At 40.2% G+C, this 25,960-nt stretch overlaps 1 protein-coding gene and 1 long non-coding RNA gene across 6 annotated transcripts in view; one reads left to right on the forward strand and one right to left on the reverse strand.

Annotated features, from left to right (window-relative positions):
- The window catches only part of LOC142104564 (uncharacterized), a 383,703-nt gene that overhangs the window by 357,224 nt on the left and 519 nt on the right, over positions 1-25,960 (forward strand). For 2 of the 5 annotated variants that reach the window (XR_012679599.1, XR_012679597.1), the window contains one exon: positions 20,673-21,523. This is a non-coding gene — a long non-coding RNA (uncharacterized LOC142104564). Of the gene's footprint in view, positions 1-10,834; positions 12,871-20,672; positions 21,524-25,960 lie in introns of those variants that run through there. The other 3 variants (XR_012679601.1, XR_012679598.1, XR_012679600.1) reach the window with 3 other exon arrangements.
- BANP (BTG3 associated nuclear protein) overlaps positions 1-25,960 on the reverse strand; it is a 266,965-nt gene that overhangs the window by 50,598 nt on the left and 190,407 nt on the right. The window lies entirely within an intron of this gene.

The raw sequence follows: 25,960 nt of genomic DNA on the forward strand, positions 1-25,960 counted from the left end.
TCTTAATTAAAAACAAAACACCTACTGTTTATTCTGCTGCATGGACATGACCATCTTGGATTCCGTCAGGTGATCTTTCCAGCCCAACCAGATTTCAGCAGCGGTGATCACATGATCTGTGCAACCAATAGCTATTAGGAAAACCCTATTTAAACTAGGGATGTGCACCTGCCACTTTTGGTGTCTCGTGTTTTGGATTCGGATTTGCTTGGTTTTGGGTTCGGATTTGTTTCGCAAAACACCTGACGAAAGGTTTTGGTTCGGATTTAAGGTTTTGGATTCGGATTTATTTTGAAAAAAACATAAAAAGTGCTAAAAACCAGTTTTGTGGGGTTTTTTTTCACTCCTACGCTATTATTAACCTCAATAACATTCAATAACAATCATTTCCACTAATTTCCAGTCTATTCTGAACACCTCACAATATTGTTTTTAGGCCAAAAGGTTGCACCGAGGTAGCTTGAGCACATAATGCCAAAAAAAGAGGTACAAGATGGAATTGTTCTGGGCCCTCCCTCCCACTCCTCGCGAGATTCGACGCGAGACTTGGACGACAGAGCCTCGTTTTCAATTTTTAACCCGCCATAAATATCCGAACAGTGCTCGGATCCCGTTCGGATCCGCACTGTTCGGGTGGGCTCGGATTAGCGGAATCCGAGCCCGCTCATCTCTAATTTAAACCTGCTCACTGCCAGAACACCACACTTTCTCTCCTGAGGACACTTCTTGGCTCCAGTTGTTTCCAGCACTGTTACTGATTACTCTGCATTTCTAAGCGAACATCTTTCTGCAAGGCATCCTGTACTTCCCAAAGTGCCCAACTTTCTGCAAATACCTTGCCTTTGCCAAACTGCTTATCTTCCTGCAAGAATTCTGCATTTATCAAGAGTGCTAATACCTCAGTAAAAACTTTGCATCATCTAGTGCTTATTCTGTAGTGCTTGGGGTATTTGCTGGTATCTCCAGTCCTGTAGCTGGGGCTGATTCTGAGTCTCTAGGGTTCATTTCCAGTTCTGTGTATTTGTGTGGGGGTTCCAGGTCTGTGTGCCTCGTTACAGGTGCCAGTTTGTGTTCCAAAAACAGCTCTAGAGTGTTGCTACGGTGGATTCCAGTTCTGAACTCTGGTGCAAGGGTTCATCTGGAATGGAGTTAAGTTCATCTGGAATCAAGGCCTCCAGTTTCTGTTACACTCCTGTTTCAGCAAGACCCAAGGATCCCAAATCAGATCAAGAAAACAGACTACCGAGACAATCCAGTTTCAGTGAAGCTTCAGGTGTCAGACAGAAGTCCTCACAATTTCCTCTACAATACTTTGCTTAAAATAAAAAATATAAGTTTGTGATTTGCAAGATATCCATGTCCTGTGGCTGCAAAACGTTACCGCATCCACTACAGTGCTAGACAGCTGGTGTGAGGGTTCATCTGTCCAGAGGTCTTGTGTTTCATTACTTTGTAGAGAAGTCTATCTGGATATTCTTCCATCAAACCCACACAGTATTTTTCTGATGGTAAAATGATGCTCTAACATGTACTGTGCTGTTCCGTGGATGATATTTATTTGGATTCTTTGTGTTTTCTCGGAGCATCACATGGTCTGATCTTTGGGTGTATTTTCCGGGACGTTTCTTCAATGTTCTGCATTTGTAAAGAATGTTTCTCGCAGTAGAACGTAAATGGCCGTATAACCCTCTCAGACTGAGGAGCAGCAACTGTTTCTCTGTGACCAGACGTCTTTTTTCCTTGTGGTGGTAACACGACCCGAACGCTGCAGACTGGACTGACAAATGTTCTGCTGTTATATACCGGTGGCAGCATTGCCTGGTGGTCACATGATGACCGCCACCACCTGGCGGCAGCACCTGGGTCACATGACCTTCTTTAGAGATATAGAGGCAGTGAGGGTGCACTTACTATCTCACACATGGCTTCCTCCTCTTGGTGTTTTCATTGAATAAATGGTAACAAAAGTAACAATTCCCGTTGATAACAAAAATTCTATAAATCTATGAATTACATTATATTGGGGAGCTGTGCGCTGCATGAAATCTTCATTTTTCAATTAAAATCTCAGCACAAAGTCAGACCACGCATTATGTTCACTAAAATACTATGGGGTCACATAAGCGCTGAATACTGAGTATTGAAACTTCTTATACAGAGGTTCACGTGTCTAGACCACCCAATATCACGCCTAGTGTCACAGTATAGGGAGAAAGGATACTCAGTGGAGAATTTGTCACCAGGACAGATAACCACTATAGAATGGACAGAGCGTTGTCCCACTCTGGATCTGTTCTGTACGGTCAGCTTCCAGACCACATATATGCAGATATACATAGACATTAATACATTAAGGGGATGTAGTGATTTGAAACTGAAAATCATCCACACAGATACCCGAGGATGAGATACCACAGTGTGTCTATAAGGAGGACATATTGCATGGGTGCAGTGGTGCAGTCAGCCTGTAGAACTCGCCAGTAAGGGAGCCCAATGACCTTTCTCCCATTCAACGTGCGACTCGCTATATATTCATTCTAATTAACGTACACTTTACTGCAAAGTACTTGGAGCAAATAACTTGCTGCATAATACTGAGACACGCTGGACAACAGATGTGTTATAATTAACATTTAAGCTCAGATGCCCCACATGGAATATTAAGGAATCCTAAGATCAATATGTGGAGACGAGCACATTGCTTGAGAATCACCAGGGGCCAACGGCAGCTTTAATTCCCACAGGATGGAGGGCACACTGCACCACCCTCTATGGAGAATCCAAACCTTTCCCAAAACATGGGGACACAAACACAAATGATATGAAATGAGAGATTTCCTCTTCAGCCCTGACTATAGACCACCAAGACACAGCCTCACAACTGCTTCTGATCTCCTACAAAATGACAGTCTTTTTAATCTGTTTATTATTATTACCAAGCCAACAGCCTGATAAAATACCTTCTCTCTAACTCTGTTTCTGTTCTCTTTATAGGATCCATCTCCCAGATTTTATCTGAACTAAAACTTAACTCATTGCCACAACAAATACAGGGTGCAGTGAATGTTGTATAATAGCGCATAGACTGATCTGCGTCCCTAATCCTGAATCACATAAATCCATTTTGATGGCAGAGATAATGAGCTTAATAATACACATGTGTATACATAACTAAGTATGTGACTACGTATGGCTAAGGCTGCCATGTTAGGAGGGATGTGCTTCTCTGTATGGTCCATGAGTATGTGTGGATGATGGACACATACACAGCGGTAGGGCTAGTGATGTCACAGCAGATTAACGGACATGTCATGTTTTGAAATCTCACCTTTTTTTTTTTTTTTTTTTACCTATTTAAGATCTCTCTTACTCTGTTAGCTAAATGAACATCTGAAATTACTGAAAAATTTATATTTGGGTCCAAGTACAATTTGTAGAAATGTCATATACCAGGCGTTAAGCGTTCAGGCTATTTGGTGGTGCCCACATTGCCTCACACGCTGCCACCCCTCTTTACTGCAGACCAGCTCACTGTAAGGTCTTGGTTTCTATATATATTTCTATATATCTTTTCTTCACAGTAAGCTCTAGAGTCTGCATGTGATGTGAGTCTATTATAAGAAAGTCATCTCATTAAATATACTATTACGTAGAAGTATAAATGGAGCGAAGCTGGGAACGTGGAAGGGAATAATAACTACTGGAGGTGTTTTATTACAGTCATCTTCAGCAATTAGAGGGACAATGTTGGTATTATCCATGTCTGACTACTAAGTGGTTAGGACATTAAAAATGAATTGCCTGAATGTGGCAGATAACAGGAAATACTGTATATCTACCAGTCTTCCTGTGTATAAATATTTACAGACACAATCTGTGCGTGTATTACACCAGTGAGATGTATAAAGGGTTTATCTGTATTATTAGGTTTAACCCTAGCGTGACTGGGACGGGGATAGACCACCCAGCTGGACACACTCCGCACTGCTGCCTGAGGCTCGCTGACTATCACTTTACTCTTCTTATACAGTGAATAGGGAATGAATCTTGTATCTGGTCTCATAGAAACAATTCAGACAGATATAAATCACTTACCGCATTATTTTGCTGATTGTGAAATATAACCACAATTATCATTTACACTGACCACACGTGAACCAATCTTGATGTCTGGCAATAAGACCAAAACCAAATCTGTGACCGATAGGGCCACATATATAGGTTATACAGGGACCGCTGGCTTATAAAGGCATAGCCGTATAACCATCACACAACTGTACTTTCCAGTGAACCTCAGCAAAATCCAATTGATCCTGATCATATTCTGACTGGACAAGACGGTTACTGGGGAGCCAACCACTAATAGCCAACTGCAATGAGGCTGTGGAAAGATCCATGCGCAAAGAGTCTTATTTTGTATCAGCAATTAGTAAAACAGTCACAAAAATTTTACAAATAGCAACGCAATTAATATAGAGGAAATTCAAAACGAAGCATTTAAATGTCAATGGAAGAACACCAAATTATAGATGATGTTATTCTCAAACAGGATATCAGTACTCAGGATATTTATTCCTAAACCTGTGGCTGCTGAATTATGTCAGCGCTAAGAGCAAATATAAACATGTATCAACTTCAGTCTGCAAAGCTACAGAAATCTACACAGGATCTGAATATTACTAAATCACACTTTATATGTACTATTATATAATACAATGTGAAAGCAGCAGCTGCTGTATATACAATGAATGACTCACCAGACCTCTATATTCCAGGTATAATATAATGGGCTATTACTCAGAAATAACATGTGGATACACTGCACAGACAGCAGACATCCACTCATTTATCATCATAAAGAGCTGAATCAATTAATAAGTCTGAGAGTACAAAACGGTGCAGATTAGTCACTGCAAATTGTCTCTTATCCCCACGTTGGGATTGCCCATCAAGCCAAATACCAACAGTAATTGAATTTAGTTAAAACAAACATATCTGTAACTGAGTTATAGTCCCTCTAAGTTTCCAAGTAACTTTTACCATTCTCTGAACATAATTACTTTCAGCAGTTACATATTGATGAATTGTACTAGTGTGGGGTGAGGTTACGGACGATCATCGGCTGGCTGCCTGGCTAAATATCAGTTATATGTTACAAGAGAATGTGTATATGCTGCATAGAGAAGCTGTGAATTAGACGTGAGGACAGTACGAGTGTTCTCTTTCTGTGCCCCTGGTCCGGGTGACAATGGAGAAACGATAATATCTCAGATCTTGGGATATGTGTAGATTGTGGACCCTGCAGGACTGAGGTGCGGCTGGAGTTACCTATTTCTGTATGGTCTTTTACAGAGTCCCATATAATGTCTGTGACTCTAGTTTATCATTAAACATCTGATTGCCTTGTGCTTTTTATAAATTAAATGTATCACTGGTAAAATAAACATAATTATCAGGTCATTGGGAACTTGTATTAAGTAATATGAAAAGATGTTTTTATAAAGTCTGCAGCCCTAATGTCTCTGGACCTGACACGGTTAAATTTTTATCAATTTGATTTGTGTTATAAAATGTTAGAGGTGGATTGATAGAACATTTTGATTATGATGAGGTTTGAAGTTCCGTAAATGAGGAGAGGTGAGAGAGGAAGAGTCGAGTGATTGGGGTTTTTGTAAATAAAGGTTTTTTAATTTCATTCTGAGGGGTATATAGGTGGTCATTGGAGGCTCTGACACAGAGCGGAAGTGTCAGAGAGTGGAGGAGGTTGCTGTAGTCAGGACACATGTATGTGGAATCCCATGTAAGGAAGATATATTCTGCAGCCTATGTCACGTGGGTCTGTCGGTCATTTATATCTCAAAAAAATATCACAATTTTGCTTCCAGCATTGTTTTGTTTGTTTTTTTCCTCAAATGGATCCTCAATTTCCGCAATATTGTCTATACATGGAACAGTCCCAGCTTTGTATAATATAGGTAGTTCTACAGTAATTGTATAACTGTTTTTCCTCCACTATTAACACGTCACACTACTCTGATATATCCAGAGCTGTGGAAATAGGTGAAACATGCCAGACATCAGTCTGTCAGAAAGCTGCGCGATTACTTTCAGTGGAACAGAAGTTGCCATCTCTTGTTAAGGAGGAAATGACTAAAGACAGAAGTAGAATTTTGTCAAATTCACTCCTGTCCCTCCCAGCTGGTCACAGCCAAACACAATATAATGAAGCCCAAAACATCTAACTGTGGGTTTTATTGTATTCCATGGCTTCCTGGCCTTCAGCACAACCCAACTAGTTCAGTATTAATGTAACCCCTTCACGGTAATATGCTCTGTAAAGCGTTACGGCCAAGAGGGGTTAAGGACGACCAGAAGCTCTGTGCTGCTATAGGGGACGTTGGCCGCAGGTTAGATCCCAGTATACAAGTGCTCAGGATTCTTGGTCTTGGAACATCTCAGGGAACATTCTGCCTGGAACAATTTTTATAGCAACAGAGCTGGCTGCCATCTTTGTGTCTGGTTATCTTTCCGTCTCATTCATACTCAAGCAGCAGCTAGTCCTGTGACCAAGAAGAGTAAATTGTGCTTGTATGGTGTTAGTACATAATTAAATAGGTTTTACATATAAAGTAGCCGTTGTCTGTAATCCCTTCTTGCTTACTAGCAGACCTGATGTAGAGCTGAGAGACCGAGCAATTTATCACTAGGAGGGACCTAAGTGATGGCAGATATCATAGCCCCTTCCTGCATTTACAGTCATCGCTATGGAAGAAGCTAATTGTACGTGGCCCCATACACTGAGTCCATGACTGCCTCAGGTTCCAGGAACGCTATGTAAATCTCATTGGGAAAACAGGGATTGGCCATTACCCAATAGTAACATCGGAGATTTCCCATCGAGCTGTCTCAGATCTCCCCTGTCTGTCAGCACTAATAGAGCCACTGTAATAGTGTCTGATATTTCAGATGCAGGTTACACTGAATCCATCAGTGCTGGCAATATGAGAGACCCAAGACAGGCTCCATTCATTAAAATTTTAACCTCCTTTTTTTTTTGTCCCAAAATCTCCATCTTACTTTTATCAGTGTTTCTCATATTTAGTCCTAGCTGGATCATGGTGAGATGTGTCTTCATTACTGAAATTGGGACTAATTATTTCACTAGTGATTCTGTGAGGGGACGTGGTCCCTGAGACCACCGCCTTACATGACCTACACATAGAGGTACAACCAGGAGAATAGCCCATCACTCTGTAGGGTAACAGATTGGGTTAAAGCAACTCAGGGGCGCACCCAGGGGGGTTTCCTAGTCCCCAGAAACCCCTGTCCTACCTGGGATGCTGTACGCTTACAGTGGCTGGCCCCTCTCCCGGGACCAGCCACTACTGCTTGTAGCTTAGGAGGATCGTCTCCCAGTCAGTCCCCTGCTGTGTGAGCACAGCTCTCTGCCGGCAGTTTGGCCCCGCCCCTTCCTCCCACACAGCCAGCATGGGTGTAATGCAGGAGGCAGCAGCAGAAGGTAAGAATGTGTGTATGTGTCTGTGTATATGACAGCTTACATGTATGTGTGTTTGATCCTGTGTGTGTTTGTGTATGTGTGAGTCTGTCTATATGGCAGTTTACATATCTGTGTTTGATCCTGTGTGTTTGTGTATGTGTGTGTCTGTGCTTAACCGTGTATATGACAGTTTACACGTCTACGTGTTTGTGTATATGTGAGTCTGTGCTTGTCTGTGTATGGGACAATTTACATGTTTGTGTGTTTGACCCGATGTGTGTTTGTAGCCACGCCCCTACATGCTGGTCACGCCCACTGGTATCGTGGCGTTGAAACCCCCCTCATCGAATCCTGCGTTTGCCCCTGCAACTATAGGAAGAATCATGAAAATGTATATTTATTTACTGGTAGTAAGCTGTGTAACACTTAAACATGAAACTACTAAATGAAAGCTCTCCTACACAATGCTGCATCGAGCAGGGTCACAATCCAGCAGTAAGAGGTACTGATGTCACAGGGACGGGTTTCTGGCATTAATACTAAATAGTGTAATAAATACAACCTATGTTTAAATGACTGTCTATGTATGAGAATGGCTCCCACTCAGATCACTAACACATATATATTATAATAGATTACTTGGCGGTTATCCAAAATTCTAAACCAATCATTTTGATAAGAAGATTAGTTTGTTTAAATTATAGCGTATGTATGCAGAATATCTTCTAAATGTGTTTTCAATCTATTAACAAGCCATTAAACATCTTGACTTTTTATACCAAACACAGATTTAAAGGTTATTTTGTAGAAAATAATACATCACAGACCTATAACATGATCATACCCTTGGCCTATACCATTTGATGACCATCGCCTAGCAATTACTTTACTGGACATCAAAACAAGGAAGTAATTCTTAATTGTAGATACTTATATACCAACAAGTTAACCCATGCATGATACTCATGCATTCTAGTCAAAACAAGCTACTTAAGGTGTTAAAAAGGTTCTTGTCATGCATTTGGGCCTAGCCCAGGCCTCCTCAGGGGAAGAGCGTTACTTCCCGACGCAAGCGCCCTTTTTTAACGTGGTTTTGTCCACATGTCACCACCTCATCATTTTTCTCCATCACCTCATCTTTCATCTTTATCGCCACATCTATCCAGATGTCTATTCAGACACAGGGATCTTTTTCAGCGGTCCTGAGTATCACACTCCTCTCGCTCTGTCACCCCCGGCAACCACCAACCACTCCCAACTGTCACCCCCGGCAACCACCAACCTCTCCCAACTGTCACTTCTCCTTCAAGAAATATATATATATTTTTGTAAAATCTTTATAAACGCTTATAACAATTAACAAATAAAAAAACATCTTAGTATACCAAATTTCAGCCCTTTCTGATTTTTTTCTTTTTACACACACACTAAGAATTTAGTAGGTCAGTGTACAACTCCGCCCAGCAGGTGGCGCTGCAGCTTGTTTTTTTTTTTCACACACAGACTAACACACGCCACTAGGCTTTTATATTATAGATACCACCTTGCTTAGTAACAGTATTATATGAGATGTCACCCTCGCTGGAACCCAAGTTTAGATGACGGTATAAGGAGGAAGAGCTATATAGAATATCCTCCAGCTGAACGTGATTCTGGCTCTGCTGATAGTGACGCCGTTAATCAGATTAATTTTCTCGTATGTCCGGTTACAGAGTGGCAAAAAACTGTTTATAACCAGCTAACAATAACTCAACGCTAGGCATAGACAAACTAAAGGTTACACAGCTGTGAGATGAAAAGTAAATTTTCATTAATAACATCATTCTCGTCAACTCATTGTCAGGAGCACAGCGGGTTTCTGGTGTAACTATATTGTGATTGTCTGACACAGGTCCCCATATTGTATATTTCTTGTTCCTTAGACTGATGAGGAGATTCACATATTGCGGTTTTAAGTTTTGTCTGTTGGTGTTAGTTTCAAAAATCAAATTTGTACATGAAAAACCAACAATATTTTTAATAGGAAACCTAAAACATCCATAGTTTAGATAGTTTAATTCAATTTGGGTCTGTAGCTCATCACCGTTCACAGAGCCGGGAGCACTCTCTAATTCATCATATAAGAAGGGTATTGGCTGCTCTCAGCAATTTTTATTGGGTTTCATATATATATATATATATATATATATATATATATATATATATATATATATATATATATATATATATATACACATCCCTTCCAGGAACGATCACCATTACATTGTCTTCTCCACTCCTTTGTTGCTAGCTCCTCCCTGATGCCAGTGGCACTGTATGCAAATGAGGAACGACACAGACTTAGCAGACAGTGGACTAGTGTGCACTAATGCAACTTAACAGTCCCTTTAGGGTTTTATACCGCCAATTAAAGTTTTATATGAAGCTGTAGACACAAATGCAGCCTTACATGGAGATGTCATTACTACTAAACCAAGATGACGTTATATAACAAGTCCTTTAATGACATCCACATATATGGAAAAACCTCAGAACTGTCACTAGGGTGTGTTACACTGATATGCCAATGGTTGCCTCCACTGTATGTATGTGACTGGAGCACTATTATCAGGTTGTATGGGGTAATGCTATTTATCCTCTGGTGATGGTGTTGTCTGTTCCCCAATCACGTACAACTTATACAGCATGTATACATTTTTTTAAGCACTGATTGCAATTAACATACAATTGCAGCTCATGCAACATGTAACGGTTGGCGTGTACATTGAAGAGTCTAAGTTGGCCTTCCAGTAAAATAAAACTTTTATACAAAGCTCTGCGCACAGAGCATTTATATAGTGCCGGCATATTCTGTAGCGCTTTACAATTGGGAACAAACACAGTAATAGAACAATACCGGGTAATGCAGACATAAGAGGGCACTGCATGCCATCGTACAATTGGAGGGGGATACATGAGGGTAAGAGCTGCATAGTGCATACTGGGCCAGTCAGATTGCAGAGTTACAGAGTGCCTAGTGGGCTATTTGCTCAGTTACACAGCAGTGTTGGTCAGGGGGTCAGAGGGATGTAGTCTTGTGTGAACTGTGTAGAGGGTACTAATAGGGTAACCTACGGAGGTTAAGAGGGCGGTTGAGGAATGTTATAAGCTTGTCTCGGAGGTTAGATCTGTTTTAACCTTTGAAAAACATTTACAGCACTGGGAGTACATTCATTTTGCTCAGTGAAAACATGATATTATGTCTGAATATCTCACATCAACAAAACCTGAAGCTGTCATTTGCTGTTACATCCACTGAATGGCACATGAGATGACATAACATTTGTTTCATCACAGACTTCTCCAGATGAAGAAAGGCAATCTCCTATTAAAACAGGAAGACGTCAAACTCAATCCAAGGCCAGACAGAGAAGCCTGTGAGATCCAGCTGGCCACAGAGCTGTGTCTAGAGAGAAGGTCAAATGACTATTCCCAGCTAGATCATTAACGGGGAACGGAGAAGTCTTTCACAGCTTTAACGAACCTCAACTCCACACAAGAGTGGTCAAAGGGAATAAAAAGCCTTTAACACTTTCAGTGACAGCACTCAGGAGATCTAGAAGACAGCGGGAAGCACAGACTGACTGGTTGCGGGACCGATAGACCGGACCAATAACTGTAACACGCCACTAGTAATACGGTTCTCTCTGGTCCCTCTTGTGCAGCGTTACATTACAGAGCCAAAGAAACTTACACAACTTGGTTGGGTAATGTAAAATCATCAAGTCATATAATAAATATAATAAATAATGAACCATTGCAGTACAGCTACAAGTCTCTAACCACAAGTCCTTGGTGTTTGCTTTTAACCGTGTGTCTGCTGACTGGGTGAGCGTCTGTCATGTTAGAAGAATTGTGGTTCTCAATAATTAGAAATTATATTTTACAAATTATCTGGGGCCCTTTACTTGTGAATCAAGAGCCAGACTCCCTGTTGTGTTACAGAGACAATGGAGACGTCGTAGAGCCAGACACCTCTCATTGACTCTCTTGTACCCGCCAGCATTGGCTGCTGTACACAGTATACACCACAATGTAAAACCTGGCATTACATTGAACACTCAGTCCAGACCTGCATAATACCCAATTAAAGTGACAAGTACTGGAAGCCGGGAATCACCATTCCCACATAAGATCAACCCGATGTCTGACTATAACACAGCAAGGTCCTAGCTGGCCACAGTGCCAGGCTCCTACACTGCATCAAGGCTGCAAGACTTATTCTTCAGTATCTGTTACATGTCAGCATTTGTGGAACTACAAGTCCCAGAGAGCCCAGAGTCAGATATAGGTGATACATTGGGACACATTACAAGTAAAAGTGATCATGTTATGGTATAAATGACTCACAGGACCCCGAGGTCACTATTTACAATCACTCTTCTTAACATTACAGATTCCAATTACAGTCATGCTGAGCATTTTGTTGGCGAAGGCTCTGGATGATGATATATGTGGCAATTTCAGCTGAAAATACCATCCGTAGCTCTGGAGATGTCAGAACTGGAAGATTAAATGAAAGGAGAGAATGTGTGAGAGATGATAAAAGTGCACGGAATGAAATATCCACTTTCAGGGATTTACGGGTATTACTCCAGTGGCCAAATTCACCAACTCCTGAAGAATATATTAAACTTCTGTCATATAGCAAGACTTAAACGTGCTACTAAACTGCTTTGGAAGAAGACAGCGAACAAAACTATACGAAAAATTAGATATAGTGCATGGTATTGGTTTATAGCGTTACCGGTATGAAGTCCCTGCGTTTAACTGACCCATCGCTGCCCAAGTGATGTAAAAATGATGTGTGAATAGGGTCTGATTTCAAGACAAGGATTTTTCTGTTTCTATAACTAAAGTCTGAACTACTATTACAACAAAATACCAGTCACCTCTTATTATAGTTATAAGTACTGGTCTAGGACGTTGTGAATGAGCTTCTACCCTCTTACAGAGGGGTCTCCAATGGCTCTCATGTAATCATTGTGCAGACTGCTTCATATACAAGATTGGGCAGCGCTGGAGATATCCCAATGATAAAATTACTACTGATATTTTGAGTCATTTCCATTTATTTCAATGAATACACAGCTTCCTCGGCTCCTTAAATGATCCTGCGGACTCAGAGATAGGAGTGGTTGGCCCCTGAATTTTATATTATTTTTCCTACCCCTGGGAAAAGGTTTTTATAGATCCCGAGATCGCGAGATATGTCCAGTATCCCAAACACGTGAATTCTCTTTTACACAAACTGGAAACCACAATGTAATCTCCAATTAGAGGACCTGATTCATTAAGGTACTTAAATTAAGAAGTTTCTTATTTAAGTCTCCTGGACAAAAAACCATGTTACAATGCAAGGGGTGCAGATTAGTATTCTGTTTTGCACATAAGTTAAATACTGACTGTTTTTTCATGTAGCACACAAATATCAACTTTAAATTTCAGTGTACAAATAAGCTATCAAGTATTTGTGTGCTACATGAAAAAACAGTCAGTATTTAACTTATGTGCAAAACAGAATACTAATCTGCACCCCTTGCATTGTAACATGGTTTTGTCCAGGAGACTTAAATAAGAAACTTCTTAATTTAAGTACCTTAATGAATCAGGCCCAGAGTCTTTACTCGTTGCTCGGTCAGCAATGCAGTGGGAATGAGCACTTCAGGCAATAATCTTCTGGTTTGATACCGTACAGTCCTTGTCAGCCACCAGAAATAAATAACATTTTTCAGTAACACCTGGGAATTGTTCAATAAAACAGGACTGTCATCATGGATTAAAGAAAACACAAAAGTAAATCATTTGCCATTGTATGGACTAAAAAACATATTTCGTCAGGACAAGAGTGTGCAAAGTGAACCAGCGGTCTGCAGGTCCGTGCAGCTGTATGGGATTAAGGTGTAAGACTGTACTGAGATGTCTCTTGTAAGGCTGTTTATTGTTGGGTCTCATGGCTAAAATGTCTTAACCACAGCAACCAAATGACAGAGCTATGACTGTCCATATGTTCAATCGGCCATATTATTAACAAACATATAGTTATGCTTCAGACAGTAAATGTGATGTAATGTATGTTGAGAAATGCTTTTCTAACAGAAATATTTCACTATTTATTTGACTACCAGGCAGCTGGGTGGCGATTTTTCCATTGTGGTCTATAGATATTTCATTACACTGGTTTGCAGACAATTTTGCACGGGTCATTTAATCGCAAGGAACTGCAGAGAACAGTGATGGATCTCCCACCTTGGGTTATTAAGGTAAAATTACCAAATCCTCCCCTGCTCCTAACTACCCTTTGTGACTCTTAACCCTAAACTCCCTTCTTCAGTTCCTTCCCCACAGGAGAAGGATTCAGGAACAACTGTGCTATGTGTCTGCATTGTACTTCTGCAGAGTATTGTGGCAGGAAAACCTTCTTCTGATAAGATTACTTACCTAGACTCTGGCATTCACACAATCCCCCTGCGCTCCCGCTGTCACAGCGTTGTTGGCAGCCGACAAGGTTCCTATTTTGAGAAATGACTGTCAGGAACAAGGAGAGACCCTGATGTCTGCTGCAAACCCCTAGTCTCTGCCAGGTAATATATTTTCTGGAATGGGCTTAATTTAGGATATTAGAGTATAATCCATACTTCTTTATTAGTATGAGATACTTGTCTCACGAAAAATAGGTGTAACAGTTTACCCACTACAGAACCACCCGCAAAGATATTTAAGTAACAATATGCTCAGAAAAGGCATCTGATTAATAGAATATCTTGCTTGTACTTTAATACAAAAGCACCCCAACCGGTAGAACACCAGAAACCTTATGTTGCCCAGAAAACGTGCAATTCAATAGCCGCAAGGTTGAGCTATGGCTCATACTCTACACTAAAGCATTACTCATTTTCTCCACTTCCCACCATGGTCGTCCCCTGACATTCACAAATGGCCACTGAGATGATGAAAAATGACCACTTTTCCCCAAATTCCTGAATGTTATTTTTTAAAAGCACTAAAAATACCTTCAGAATGTGACTCATCCTGGAATAAATGTTGTGGCTCCGATGTATGTGCTTAGTCAGGAGATCCACAATATTCCTCTATAAACTGCGAGGTTCCGTACCCTCACTCCAGACAAACAACTAATCAAGAACAATATCGCTGATCTCACCTCCACACAAGCATCTGCTCTACATTAGGAACTTAAGAAAAAAGTACAAATCCTGAACATAATCCCTTAAGCCCTCCACGTCCATCAGTTCTCTACAGTAGTTAGTCAATTTCCATTTCTATTTATGCAACAAATTTCACTGTCACTAAACTTGAGAAAGCCTGTTCTCTTCTTACTAGAAGATGGAAAATTAACTTCAATATTCCATTAATCAAAATTAAGCTATAATGCAGCATTACAAAAGTTTGCAAATATGTAGCATTTTTTTGACTTGGGATCATCTTATTTATCACTCTTGGGATGCAGCTAATTGCAGTGTCTGGAATAATCATATTTTTGGGAGAAGAGGGCATTTGACTTGGAAGCTAGACAGGTAATAGATAATGGTTATCGGGAAAAAGCCACGTTCCGTGCTTTGTATAGTAATACAAGTAGCTGCACTTTGTATGCTCAGCCGTATTCATGAGTTTGATATCCTGCCTCCGGTAACTTAGTGGGAACGAATAACCCTGAAATTTTACTAATTGGATAATTTTGTTCAAGTACATAGGGAGCCAAACCTTCTGTGCCCGCTGGCACTGGCTGTATTTGTTACCTACATTAAAAGTGTTATTTATCAAAATACACACAATGATGTTTGTATAAACTGTACTTTCCCAGCTCAAGGAAGGAAGATTTGTGGATGTTGAAGGTATAAATACACACGGGGTATTCTGTGAGGAATCAAAATCATTCTTACAAAAGTCTGAAAACAACAATGATAACATTTCACACCATATTTAATTACAAAGTCTTCATTTAGAATGTAAAAGTCCAATTTTCTCCAGTTTCAGTGCTTACAAAAGTATTTTGTTCTGTGCTTTCCCAAGGAAATAGATGTTTTATGGTCACTCTCTCCCCTTTTAAGACATTATCATTTCTTACTTTTATAATGTACTTTAATGTTCTTCTATAAATGGAATTTTTTATTGTGTTACTATTTACCAGCATAAGAAGAGGGGGAATAAATGGTAATATATACAAAAGTACAAAGAGGCACCATCCTATAGGTACATTATGGCAAGATATCCATTCCTCCTCTTGTATGTGGAGGAAGCTTATCCGTAATACATCTCCGGTATCTCTTCCTAAGCTGGAGCAACATTATATGGAGTTTAAAAACAAGGTTATTGGGTATATATATGTATGGGTGTTATTCATTCAACCATTCTATCCTATATTTCACTGGGGATCACAGTTACGCATAGTGATAGACCAGTAAACCAGGGCCACTACAGTAGGACCTAGGTGATAGGTATAGTACATGCTAGGTCCAGTGTACTGCATGGAGTTGGGTGGTGAAGGCAGAGGCCTGTCCTGTAGGGCCTGTGTACTAGAGACCTGCACCCACTCTAACCTATATGTGGACCTATCCCTGGTTATAGGACGCGTTCCTTAAATAATAGAGACACTGGAAGTCTGTTTCAGGACAAATATAGGAGTTCATAAAGCCATCAGTCGCTGACTTCTGCTCTAACACTACTTCTTTCATAAACTGGCTTCAAAATATATTCAGAATCTTTTTTGCTGAAGACCAACAACATATGTTCATATTCCCAACACTCTATAAGACATCTGAAACTTGTATTTATTTCCATAAGATTACCTTCAGAATAACCATACTGACCATTCAGTCAGTCAGTATTTACTGCATTAATCAGTGGAGAAATTGGCGGTTTCACTCACAGATAACATAAAACCATGGGCACGGCAATGGATTTTTTAAACTAATTTTAAGATGGGCTAGAAAATACTGAGGCTTATTATTTGGTGAAGAAATCCTGCACCAAAGTACTGGAAACAAATGTGAAAGTTGCAGAGCTTAATTATAACTCCGAGTTCTTAGCCAATGTTTCCAGCTTTTTGGCAACAAGCGATAAACAAGTGAATGTTCTGACTAAGCCCTTTGAAGAACTCCGTCCAAAACAAACACAATGATTAAGACTGCAGACATATTCTGTAGGGCTTTTGTCGGGTATAATAATTGTTTCAAGGGGTATAAATAAACCTCAATATTAATAGCTAAGCCTATGTGCTCTCTGCACAGTAAATACAGATTTATGTAAGTAGTATCTATACAATTTCACTTGGCCATCAAGCACATATAGAAAAGAACACTTATGGTCTGATGACTGCTGTCTTTCTTCCAATAGTGCATGTTGTATATGATGTGTATGTGGTCATGACCAGTGTTAATACCATGATGTGTGATGTACACTGAGTACTGACGGTTGCAGACACTTACTGACTCTAGAAACTAAATGTAACTATAGCCTGTGATGAGCAGAATATGTGTCTACCTGGGTTTAATGCTGATGTCAGACAATCCCTGCGTCACACACCAACCACAACTTGCTGAATCCAGTGAGTGACATTAACCATGTGTCTTTCTGCAGCTCTTGTATTTATGATTATTTTTTCTGACACTCTGCAATGTATTCACAAACATCAGCGACTTCTGATATGTGTCTTTACAACAGCACTTTAAGGCGGTAAACATTGAATAGACATTTTCTGAAGCAATTCCCAGCCAACGTGACACAATTCAGTTAATATATACGTCACTTCATTGATGCAAGTGTTTTATTCACGTGGGCACATGACGTGGAAAAGTAACGCACGCAACAAATATAAGACAACCGAACATAAACCCTGTTGTCATTGACGCGTATGAGTGTACAGCTTCCGATTTGTCACATGACCTTTTCATTTACACTTTGCCTAACGCGCAAATAGCTGGCGGCTCTGTAAATGTGCCTCAGTGAGTCTAACAGATCCTCATCCTAGTGTCGGAGAGACAGGAAGATGTGACAAAGGCAGAATGTGATAACTGCCACATACAATTATAAGTAGCCAGGGGTAATAGGCTGTAATTCCAGCTTTTGGTAGACTATAAAGGTAGAGATTCAGTCCACACGAGGTGCTGCTGAACATCGCCTCAATGTTCGGATGCGCATACTTCCGCCAGTTACAGTAATAACCACCTACTTTCTGCGCACCTCTATGGGACGTGAGGGAATACGAGCGGAGGTTTCAGTCTGCACATAGAGGTGATTTGTTTCTGTGGACTGTTCCAGAGACACATGAATATCCCCCTCAGTCTCGTATGCTCGGGGGTGTAGCAAGGGTAAGGGATCTGGGGGTCCTGCATTTTAGGGATGGACGGTTCTGAGGAAGCGACCTGGTCAGCAGTTATAAATTCTCCAATATCTGCATGTGCAGGACCTGGCTCAGGTTTTGCTCCAGGAATCAGAGACTATCAGCTACAACACTGAGCTCAGCTGTCAATGGCTGAAATAAGCTGCTGAAGATCTAGAACAGGTAAATAACCTAATTAAAAGACAAATATTTGTTTATATACAAATCGTAAACCCTGATACCTTCAAGAAACAGGAAGACTATTACATGCTGTAACCTGACATTTATCAGTCTGATTGCTGTACCACATTACACAATAAGTGTACCGACTACATAGGACATTAGGATACCACTTAGCAGTGCGGTTTTCCGGTTACGTGGCTTCTGTATGAGAAGCAGTTCTGTGTTTGTCTACAATGCAGAGAAATCACTATGACTGGCAAGGGGACAAACACATGGGGAAAATCTATTGGTTCTCTGCTGTCTGTTTGATGTGTCCTGGAGCTGGTATTGTATTTACTCATCAGAACGCCCATGTGTGCTGGGACTTTCCTACAGTGAGTAATGGGGAATATTCATGCTGTGAAACACTTATGGTAAAGTATGGCCCTTTCTCAGGGTGCAGAATGCTACCGAGCCTGGCACAGGCCGCTGCCCAGGGTGACATTCATCTTATATATAGTCATACTGCAAACAAACATGGACATAATCCTTTATCCTGCTTGTCAACCTCAAATTAACTGATTACAATGCATTAAAAGTCTTCCAAAAATATACTTTACTTATCAGTGTAAATGTCTGGTCCCAGACGGATTACTAACTGCAGGTCAAGTTCACACAAAGCTGTCCTAGTACGAACTGTGCCGAGCCCAATATTGCAGACAGTCAGTGTGGTGTTTACTCGTCCTATGTGCCGGCTGTATGCTCAGAGGGCGGCTAACACTCCTGACAATGACATTGTAGGACCCTCACAAATACACATTACAGAGATCTTCATACAGGTTTAACTCGATGCTCCAGTTTCCTCCCAGTCCATAAATTGACTGATGGGAATAATGAAACATTCTCTGTACAGTGCTGTATAATATGACAGCATAACAACAATAACGTCCGAGACTTTCTCAAATGTTATAACTTGTTAAAGCGTACCTCTCAACATTTAAAGTCCCGAAATCGGGACACAATAAGTCAAGCCCCAGTTCAGCCTAATCTCCGCCCACCCACTTTCCCGTTAAGCCTTTTTGTGGCACGCAAATCGAAATGTCCCTCCAAAATCGGGAGAAGTGGGAGGTATGTCATCAAGCATGTAATATATGACTGATTACATTACTAATGTCTACGTGATGTCTAGAAACAATATATTTTACCCTGTTTACTGACATAGTTGCCAGCTGGCAATATTACAACAGAATGAGGCTGTTCCAATATCAGTCCTGCATTATTGGAGGCAAGCATGACATGATACATCAGATAACAGGCCTGCCGGTAGTAACTGGTAGATGTCACATTGTGGGTGATAGACTGTAAGCCAGGCCTCAAGCAATCATGCTGTCCTCCCCCTTCCTCTATGCTCCAGAAATGACCCCATCACATGTGATTAATCCCATCCACTTCTCCTGCTCTGCCTCAGTGTGCCACACACCCACTGTCCCATATAACTCTCCAGCTCATCCGCGCTTCTCTCCATTATCACATCGCAGTCCGCGGTTGCCGCCATCTTGCCACCAGCTTACAAGGGAATGAGAAAGAGACGTGATTTTCGGGTCCTCAGACAACACAAATTCCAATGCAACCCAACAACTACCACAGAGACGAGATTGGACAGTACGATAGCCGCACCGAAATTACATAACCGGCCATATTGGTAAAAGGGCATTTGCATCACTAAACATCTGTTGCAAAAGGCCGGAAGTAGTGTTGCTATGGAGACAGTGACTCCCTGTTGTACGGTTCCAAATATTAGTGGCAAATGATTATAACTAGTGCAACTAAAAGATACTTTGCTGTCCATAGCAAAACCATTCTCCTCACTTATCGGGACGATCTAAGTCAGGTGGGACAGTCCACTGGAATCTGGACAGTTGGGAGGTATGGTTAAAGTCAAACTAGTGTTCCAATATGCTCTATTATTTGCTTTGAAAGTGCAGCCACTTTCATTTATGGCTGATACTTTATTTCACATTACACTAGGAAGAAACTCAGTGATATAAATATGTGGACAACAGTTATATAGGGGCCTATTTATTAAGCCTAAAAAAGCCAAGCGCAGGAGATAATATAGATATCTTTCACCTTTTCAGAGCTAGACCCAGATGGCTAATTCCATTCTGCCCTCGCAGGAGAGGAATCTTCCCCTCCATTAACTAACCAGTCATCGCTGGAACAGCCTCTTGTTGGATGCGCTGTCCCAGGATGATTTTTTAGTAAATGTCCACATAATATCATCCCTTATCGTTGCTATAAGGGATGACAACTAACAGGGGGATATGTGGCCATTCATTAATAGGATCCATAGTATGATTACTGCTGTATACACAAATAAGGGAAAAAATTATGTTCTCAAATAAACCAGCCATGACTTCCTGGTTCTACTCACAATTTATCATGCTATAGTGATTTATTGACCCTATAAGCAATGTGCTGGGGGCTGACATATTGTTTAACTAATGGCGTGCCCCTCAGAACCGCACATACTGAACTGATCTGAAAGGGAACAATCCATCCAGAACGGAGAAGGCTGCGCTGGTAAATCTACAGAGCAGTCGCCAAACATTTACACAAAGTGTTTTCTTACAGGACGGCAGGAAGTCCCACTAATGCCATGAAATCCGCACATTCATCCAAAGCAGAATGAATAATGATCAGGAGAGAAACGTTACGAGTACATCTACTTCAGCACTTACAGATAATGATGGAGAACTGGGGCGGCTCTGACACTTCTTTACATTTATCCATATGACCCTTAACCTGTCGGATTTAGCTGCTGCCGTGGCTGAAGATGGATGTCTGGGCTGTACAGTGGATCTGATGAGGTATAAATACAGAAGGACTATTCTCATAGACTGTGATCATTACTGGGACAAGTGCTGACCGCACAGCAAGGTGAGCACCGTGCCTCAGGTGACCGCAGGCTGAGGGCAATCTCTGTGTCTACAGTAGGGGGCAGCACCAGGGACGAAGTATCCCTGACAATTACATTTGAGTATACAATCCAGGGGTGTAGATGTCTCGGGTAGCAAGTTCAGGGGAGCTTGCAGGAATTCATTTGAAATATGCCAATCTTCTTGACAAAATAGTCTAAATTACTGGTATTTGCCTCGTCAGTAAATCTAATAATTATAAAATGACAATATTTGTCTTTTAAAGTACACAAGACTCATATACAGCAGCAGTTAGTATAAGGAATGATACATGCAAAGAAATCACATTTTATTATTCTGTGGCTGTGACTACATTGTCTCGTCATTACCATGTACAAATATTGATATAAGTAATTTAGTATCAGAAATCAGATATGCACTACAATAAATACATCACCAGTCTCCTGTATTACTAGCACACATACATCTGTACATCCAGCTGATACGTCATTGGTCAGACAAGAACAAATAACTGCAGTTATTTATTATGGTTTAGATTATGGATGGTACAGTCCTAATTCTAGCACCAGGGAACCAGCAGAGCACAGATAAGGAGACGTATACTTCTCTGTCAGTATATAACGTATACAAACCCGAGATGGAAATTCTCCACAAGTCACCACATCATGTCACACAGAAATGGTGACCAGACAAGGTTACGGTCTCTGAGCTTGAGCAATCCTTCTGTCTTGGATTGTTTTGAGGTTTTGCCGTCTAATGAATAAAATCTGGTAGACAGATTATTTATTAAAGGAAAAAATAGAGCTGAAATGGTGGGTATTTCATTTAACATGGGTTTATGAACATCACTCATTTTCTCCTAAAGGAATACACATGTTCATTTGCTTTACTTGCATGTTGTCTATTTACTGATGAGTCAACACTTTGTGCTGAGAAAAGTAAGAACTTGTGCCTGCTTGTGAGACGCTTAAAAAGACAGTAAAGTATATATGCACTAGCTAAAACCACTTACAAGTGAAGTAAATAACATTGATTGTCTCATTACAATGGCACCTGACAAGAGGTGGGATATATTAGGCAGCAAGTGAACAGTTAGTTCTTGAAGTTGATGTGTTGGAAGCAGGAAAAATGTGCAACGTAAGGATCTGAGCGACTCTGACAAGGACCAAATTGTGATGGTTACACCACTGGGTCAGAGCATCTCTAAAACCGGACAACAACAATAATAGAAGCGCAATATAAGAATTAGTGCATCGAGTGCATACCTCCAAAAAGGGGGCATAGTCATGACACTGTGTATCACATTCTCCAAGCCATATGTCTGAAGCGCTAGTCTGTCCCTACCCCCAGCCCTAAAAACCACTCCTGCAATTCCAGGGCAATTGAGTAAGAAACACATCTTAACAAGCAAGCTAACTATCTATGGGACAATGGGAGAGCCCACCCTAGTAATAATGCCACTGTATAGGTCATTGATACGGCCTCATCTAGAATACTGTGTTCAGTTCTGGAGGCCATATCTCCAGAAGAATAAAAATATATTAGAGACTGTACACTACAAAGAAGGGCAACTAAAATGGTGCATGGCCTACAGCACAAAACTTACTGTCAGAGCCTCTCTGGCTACACCCTAATTTAATATCTTATCATATATTTACAGTTAGACAATATATCACCTCTATTTTGTCAGGAAAACCTATCCTACCTTTACCAGTCACAAACCGCCCTCTGCGCACTCCTGACTTTGAAGCTTACTGTAAGGGAACACACAGGATACCAGTCCAAATCTCACACTCACCACTTTATCTAAGGCTATAGATTTACTGGTCCCTTTCCCAACACAGAAACCCGCTTCCACACCTCTCGGCAAACTGCCACCAGCTACATATAAGGCCTGTAGCAAACCTATGACTTAATTATCCAATTGCGCACACACGGTGCTCTGGTAGCTAAACAGTTAACCCTTTACACTCTGGTATCTAAAGAGTTAACCCAGCCAAGCAATCTCTCTCTTCTACACAAGCAATGATTTTGTTTAGAGCAATAAGGACAGAACTATTAAATTGTTAGATTTAATATACCAAAGATACAATGCTTACAGATAATTAAAAACAATTAAAGATTTGACATAAAATAAAAAATTGCAAACAGTTATAAAAAACAAATGGGATGAAAGTACAGAGCATTATTTACATATAATAATCTGTATGCCTCGGGGTAGGCAGAAAATATGGTCAGTGCTTCAATTAGATTGATCCCCAAGAAACTGACAATTTGCCTCATTCACAATACAGGTTTTTTAAGCAAATGAAATGTGACGGCCTTTACAGGGGCAATGTTGATGCTAATAAGGGGACAGAATAGTGTCCCCTGGGTGTCACTATAGTTTGCTCACAAATATTCCCAAAGTTTTTACCTTTGGTAACTCTTCACAAATATATCCCAGAGACATAACTCCCCCTTCAATAAACCAGTCATAATCTCTCGCACATTTAGATACCAAACATGTTTGAATTACAACAATGGGACATCCCTTTCCCAAAGACATGTGATTACAGCTGTTTCCGGGTACTTCTAGTAAGTATAATTCACAACCCTGGTGTAATTTCTGCTCCTCAGTATGGAATGGCACACAGATTACTCAAAACACAAAGACATTTTCTTTGAAGTTCATATTTCTATATACCTGTATAGGCAGCCTTAGAATGCTGTCTTTTTCTGCAAGGATGTCAAGCTGTGAACGACTCAAAAAAGTCTATTCAGGTGTCCAAAACCTAACTTCTGTCAGGATATAGCTCACTGCAAGGGCCTTTCAAGCTGCCACAGGTGACACTGCTATCTTCTAACAACGGGATGTGCAGAGCCATCAAATAAACATACGACAGTACTTCTGACTTCACATTTTACATCATAGTAGCTCAATTTATCAATGGATTTAGTTGATATATCAAATAATCACTGCAGTTATGATTTAAGCCTTATTCCCCACAATTATGTGATAGGTTAATCCTTTTAACCGTAATTCCTCTATGATCACGACACTTACCCAGAAAGACTAAACAATCTTAATATGTATAGTTTGGAGCTGAAAAGGGAAAGAGGAGACAAGATAAAAACTTTCAAGTATATGAAGGTTTAGAATAATGTACAGGAGGGAACATTCTTCAATGGATGAGAAGTATTAGAACACGAGGACATGCACTGACACTAGGAGGACGTAGGTTCAGAGGGAATGTGAGGAAAAACTACTTCACAGAAAGGGTAGTGGATAAGTGGAATAGAATCCCATCAGAGGTGGTAGAGGCTGATACAGTAGACATAAGTATATCCTAACAACTAAGGATCTAATAGGGTTTGAGGTTAATAAAAAAAAATGGGCAGACTAGATGGGCCAAGCGGTTTTTATCTGCCGTCTTACTGCTGAAAGTAACGTGTGCCTGTACATTATTACTGTTAGTACGGTAATGTTTGTCGCTGATTTCCGGGTTTAAATGACTGTATTAACAGTAATGATGCGTTGGCTGCGTTTCTAACGCTGCTAATTCCCCCCTATGTTTCATATAATTTGCATGATTACACAGCAAAACAGAATAAGTTCAGAAGCAATTAGGTACACTTGATCAAATCCATTTTAGGCAACTAATAAAGTCATTTTGAAAGTAAATTAACTTGATTATAGAAGAATTATAATCACTCTGTACCTTATATCCTCAAGGGGCATCCCCAAATGTAATGGAGGCCAGGACTCCCAATATGGAACAATTACGGGTAGATGGTATTCAGGATAATTTAATACTGGAGCTAAGACTAGTTTAAAAACCTGCACACATTAGCGTCAACTGACGCGTTTCTCCGCCTCTTACAGGGCGGTTTCATCAGAGGTAATGGCTCTAATCTAGAAAGGCATCTTATATACCCTCAGAGTAAGTTACACAAATACAAAGCAGAATTTGCTAGCAACAACAGAAGTAATAAGAGTAATGATCAGGTTCCATAACAGTAAAAATATCTTTCATTCTAGCATTTCACATATATTAGCAATTAACAGATAGTTTTATATTTCATCTTACAATTTAGTCGAAATCGGCAATAATATTTCACACCTTAAAAGCAGACTATCCTCTGTCCGTTTTGTAAACAATGTCACATGGTTAAATCTAACCAATCATGTACCCCTATGGAGACATGTGATCGCTAGTAGCCCATCATTGCCATTCATGTTACATGTGATTCTAGAGCCAATCATCATGGGGGATTATCAATCTCTGTCACTAGTAGTTGCAAGATTTCATCAATAATTTTAACAACCTACATTACAACCACCAGGAGTAATGACAAAGTGTCAGTCATCAAATATATATATATATACAACAGGTCTCATCAGAAACTAGAACCATCTTTTAAACCACATAGATGTTTCTCTTATTGTATTAAACAACTTCCATATTGTTCAATAATATAATGATCTAGACACATGTAAAAGCATTTTATTAATATCTTACATTATAATTAAAAATATTCATACTTATAGTAGATTGGGCATTGCAAGTTTCTGGCCAGCAGTAATCAAGTTTGATATGGAGGACTAAGGTTATTGGTCAGTTTTGATCACATGACTTAAATGGAAGAAAGATATAAATATAAGTTTGTATGACCTTAGGTATGAATACCTAAGTATGAATATTTTACATTAAAATGCTTATTAATATTAACTGCTTTTGAAAGACTGAGTTTGAGTTGGCAAGCAGACATCCAAGATGAAATGGCAAAAGGACGGTCAGTAATGCGGGCCAACACAAATGGTGAGAGATCAGGAGGGAATAGATACATTTTGGTATGATCTGCATGAAGATGATACAGAAATCCAGGAGCTTATTAGTTTTCCAAGAGAAATTGTATAGATAAAGAAACTGATAAGTGAAGCGGAGCGGAGGTGGATCTAAAGATACTGAAAGAGCAATTAGATAGGTAGGATGAGAACCA

This window comes from Mixophyes fleayi, chromosome 10, assembly GCF_038048845.1.
Source record: "Mixophyes fleayi isolate aMixFle1 chromosome 10, aMixFle1.hap1, whole genome shotgun sequence".
Taxonomy (NCBI): Eukaryota; Metazoa; Chordata; class Amphibia; order Anura; family Limnodynastidae; genus Mixophyes; species Mixophyes fleayi.